At 31.2% G+C, this 5,216-nt stretch overlaps 1 protein-coding gene across 4 annotated transcripts in view; it reads left to right on the top strand.

Annotated features, from left to right (window-relative positions):
- The window catches only part of LOC118179849 (uncharacterized), a 109,004-nt gene that overhangs the window by 84,965 nt on the left and 18,823 nt on the right, over nt 1-5,216 (top strand). The window lies entirely within an intron of this gene.

Raw genomic sequence — 5,216 nt, forward strand, 5'->3', positions numbered from 1 at the left:
TTTTTCTCTGTTAACATGGAAGTATTATTTTAAAAATTTTTCTAATCACCAGTAACGATTCTAGACCATCGGCTGCCAACGTGCAAATTAAAACTGGCCGCTTTACAGAAATGTAATATGCACGATAATCATTTTGCCACCCTTAAATTTGGCCGCCCACGTGATGTGCACCATCTTGCCGTCTGCTAGAATTGGCCCAGCTTATCTCTATGAATCAAAATACACTGCTTGACATTGAAAATGCAACACTAAGAAGAAGTGGTCAGAAAGTGATGAAATTTGGGAAAAAGACAGAGACAGCAAGCAGCAATAAGTGATCTTTATTTCAAAATGATAGTCAGAATACAGAGCGAGAACAGCGTCGGCTCTGTAGGATGTAGGACCACCGCGGACAGCGATGCACGAAGAAACACATAGAGCATAGAGGTAGAGGTACATAGGTATAAACACATAGGCATAGAGTCAGTAAGAGCGCGGATGGTGTCCTGTAGGATGGCTCTCCATTCCCTTTTAACCATTTGCCACAGTTCGTCTTCTGAACGAGGCAGCCTACATCAGTGAACATCAGTACCTACACCGTGTCTTAGATAATTCTCTTAAACTTGTTCACAGTCATAGTAACTGTGCAACCATTGTGACTGTGTACTGAAATTACTGTGCCTAACATAGTGTCTGCGCTGTAGTGACTGTACCAACCTATAGCAATTGCATTAAAACTTAGTGACTGTGCCAAACTCCAAATTTAGTGCTATTAGTACCACAGTGTACACTAAACTTTAGTGTAGCCTGAACTCTTGCAAATTTGAACTATAGTGCAGACTGTACTTTCAGCGAACTCTAACACTAACTCCTGGCACCATAACTCTACATCCGGTACTAATAGCTTCATCTCTGTGTTTAAGTGCTCACAGCACATTTGCAACCCCAAGGATACCAGCAATACACATATGACTCTATAAGTATTTATTACTCTTGTATCTTACATATGTGTCTCTCTTCATATTTATCTTAATATCAATGCATCTTTATGTTCGTATCTGTTAGTACTTGTTTGTTTTTGCCTGTATATGTATCTAATCTTGTATTTGTTTTGTATATTTTAATGTATCTGCGTTATTCCAACAGCCATGCACACCCACAAAGTTATTGTCACGCAACCATTGTCAAACAATAATCATCAGCCCCTGTTTGGCCATGTATTGATCTTTAGATCTGTATTATAAACTCCCGAGGCAGCCTCACGGGGCCCCAGGGAGTTGTTATTCCTAGATAGGGGAGGGCGTGGGACACACGCCTGTTTACCTGTGTTAAACACCAGGCGTCCCCGTCCTCCGTCACCTGTATACCTTGCAGAGCATGTTGGCAGATGCGAGCACTGTGTGGTCAGGCGTTGTCCTGCTGAAAAATTGCATTAGGCAGCCCCTGAAAGTAGGGGATTGCCACCAGCCGCAGTACATTATCCAAGTATCGTTGGGATGTCATAAGAATGATATTGCAAAATAAAATGCTGAAAGAATAAATTGAAATTGTTGCAAATTTTAAAAGTTTAATGAAAAATAAACTTTATTATTTTGGTGTATAGTTTTCTACTGCTTAGATATTTACAATACTGCTTTGTATTTAGTGTGTTTCTTTAAATTCTCTTTCATATTATATCCTCATTATTTCTTTACAGTGGTAATTTGATAGTTGTATTTTTTATGAAATTATTGGGGTGAAGTTAACTTTCTCTATATAATTTAATAACTGTGTTTAATTATAGTAAAAACAAATTTAATAGAATTTTGAAGTAATGGTAACAAGTAAAACAATGGGAATAAAATTAATTGTATTGCAGTTAATGAAGCCTATGAACTTATTAAGTATGTTATTATCATACAAGCATATACCCAAACTTTAAATATTCATAGCTATTGTGTTAACTTTTTTTTTTTTTTTTCTTTTTATCATGAAAACATTTGTTTTCTCCTGCAGTACTTCATTAAGTCAAAGACTGTCCTCTGGTTAGGATTGTGCAGTTGATATTAATGTTTAATTATCTTAAAGAGATACTGGATGAGAAAACATGTTTCGTAAATTGATATAAATGTTTATGTATTGGGTATTTAAATTTTCATTTTTTGTGGTTTCTGTGTTTTGTTGTAGAATGAATGTGTTTAGTTTATAAATTTAATCTTTTAATTTTTTAAATAAGCATCCAGTTATATGAGTAAGTATGTAATTGTATTAAAATATTACATTATTTCCTTGCATCTTTTCCCCTAGTTTTTTAGTGCTAGGTTCTGAAAATTTAAAAGAATGGGATGCATAACTCTCCCGTTCTTCGATGAATTCAGTTCCTCTAAATGTTAAATAGATTTGTGCTCGTAGGTTTTGTTTTTATCTTGCTAAAAGGCAAGCATTCACAAACTACCTGTGAAGATCTCTTCTAACTATTGAACTTTATGCCAGTTGGACACAAGATGTTACCTGTTACAGTGAAACAAACATGAACTGACATTTGGTCTATGATTTTGCTACATCAACTGAACATTCATTTTCTGTAATTATTTATGGATGATTTGAGGAGGGGCAGAGACAAGAGTAAGAATGCGTGAGATTCAAGTTACATGAAAATAAAAATGAAGATATTAAATACTGTAATGTTAATATTACTGTGTTTTTATTAGAATGTAGGTTTCTTTTAAAGAAATAATATTGATTGTGATAGTTACCTGTATTTCATCTGTGACATTTGGAAATTGAGTTATTTGCATAATTCTCCCCACTTGATGTTTGGATGATAAAATTAATAACAAAAAGGGGGGTCAATATGCAAGTATAATATCTTAAATTCTGGGATTGTTCCAAAGCAGTGTCTATAAAACTCTGAAAGCGGTATTCTAACATTGAAGTAGATATGAGGCTAATGAATTGTAACACAGTAAAATTGCTTTGCATGATATTTTTGTAGATATAAATAAATAATATTCAGTAATTAAGGTAATCAAATCCAGGCAGAAGAAGGAATGAGGGTGTTTTGATCATGCCCATCTAAAAATATGGAATGTGCATGTAGGCCTTATGATACACTCCAGGGGGGGAGATTACAGCTTGTCTTTAGGAATCATTATCTTGCTGCTGCCTTATCGTGCATCTGCATAAACATTCATACATGTTTCAGATTATGTATTTGCAAAATAGAATGGATGATTATTTTCCATTTGGGTGAGAAATTTGTATTTTTCTAAGTGCATTCAAGAAATAAAATATCACAAAGCAGTCGAGGTATAAATATAATATGAAGATCAGGGGAAAAACTATGTAAAAGTCTTTCTAATATTCTGTTTTCCTAGGGGTATTCTCAGATGCTATCAGATGCTAAGAGATTTTTCCATTATATCCATTTAATATGTGCATGAATAATGTCTAAAATGAAAAAATAAGTATGAAATTTATCTTCCCTTACACCTTAAGATGTATCAAACTTTAACAGCTGAAATTAAGACCAATTCAAAGTTGGATTTTGATTCATGAGAGTTCAGTTTGACGTGCATCTCTTACGAATAAACCATATTACTGTTAAAAGTATATGCATTTTTATTTTGTTTCTGCATTATCATTTTTTCTTTTTTTCTTTTTAAGGGTTAACACTAATGTATTTGTCCATGTGTATTCTTTCTGAACTTTCATCTATCATGACAAAAATGTTATTTTACAGTAAACGTGTTGAATAATTTTAATTATAATTATATCATCATATACTAGTAAATGCAGTTTGTTAATTTTTTAGAGTTGATACTAAGTTAGTATTATTTTAATTTCTGAAGTGGAAATTTTATACCTTACAAATTGAAAATTATATCATTGTACATTTTAGTTCTTACTTTTATTACAGAGTTATTTATCTGAAGAGTACTAATATTGATTTTCCATAAATATTCCAAATGTTTTTGTGCTTATTTACTCTCTAACTGGACCAGGAGAAACTTTCTTAATTAAACTAAGAAGAAATTTGATTTAATGACTTGATATAACAGTTGGTATTAAATATTAATTAATTATATTTAAATAATTATTTTATTTATATATATATATCATTCTTTATTTAAGTCTAGAATACATACAGTATAGGTCACAAAATTAAATTGCATGCGAGCTAAATGCACGAAAAACAGCTGATGGGCAGATTTCTTTTTAGCAGATTGAAAATTTTTATTAAAAAATTAAATTAAAAACTTTGCATGCTAAATATTTATCAATATATTCATAAACAACAATAATAATAATAATGCAAAGGAAAAACATTTGATACCTAAAAGACATTTTTGTTGGTTACACTTTAATTCAAACAGATTGATAGCTAAATATTAATATTTCAGACTGACACTTCCAAATAATTATGTCATCTTTAATTAATCATTACCTGGCTTACTTAAACTAAAAATATGCAAGTTTTGAAAGTTCTCCAAGTGGGACAAAACTTGAGAATAATTACTAATGACCACCTATTCTGTGTCTCTTATTAATTCTATATAATATCTGTGCAGTGGAGACAAATTGCAGGAAATTATCTCCAGCACAGATTGTAGATGCTATCGGTCAATCAGATTCTTTTCTTATTAATTTTCAACTGTGAACAAAAGCTCTTCAACGTCACGTGTAAATGTCACGTAATACTCAGTGTTTTTATGATTTGATTATTTTTTGGGCAAAAATTCGGAACTGGGTTTACTTATTATATGACAAGTATGAACAAAACGTATCTCATCTCTATTGTCAAATCTTTCAATAAGATTTATGCCTTGCTGTAAATTAATTAGCTCAATTTATATAATTCTACTGCATTATTCATGTTTGTTTTTAATGATACTGAAAATACTGTAAATTTTGAAATCTTTCCAACAACATATATTTACAAAGATACATAATTGAGATGTATTCGTTTGCCACCAGTTTGAGGCAACTGGTGTAGAATATTTTAAAGAGCATTTGATAGTTTTTGCGGGGATATTATAATTTTATTGAGATAAAATCATAAATTTTTTCTGGGCTTCTTTTCTAAAAGTGTTTAAATTAAGAATTTTAAGTGTCTTTGATTTCTGTTTTAATGTTGTTATTTTTAGTCAGAAATGTATAGTATTTTAAATCTGAGAATTTGTGTTATCTGATTTTCTACATCACATTGACACTTTTTTCAAATTTTAATTTTATTTATTTATTTATTTTATTTTTAG

This window comes from Stegodyphus dumicola, chromosome 9 (assembly GCF_044657685.1).
Source record: "Stegodyphus dumicola isolate Sdum_Otavi_A_Nest chromosome 9, ASM4465768v1".
Lineage (NCBI taxonomy): Eukaryota > Metazoa > Arthropoda > Arachnida > Araneae > Eresidae > Stegodyphus > Stegodyphus dumicola.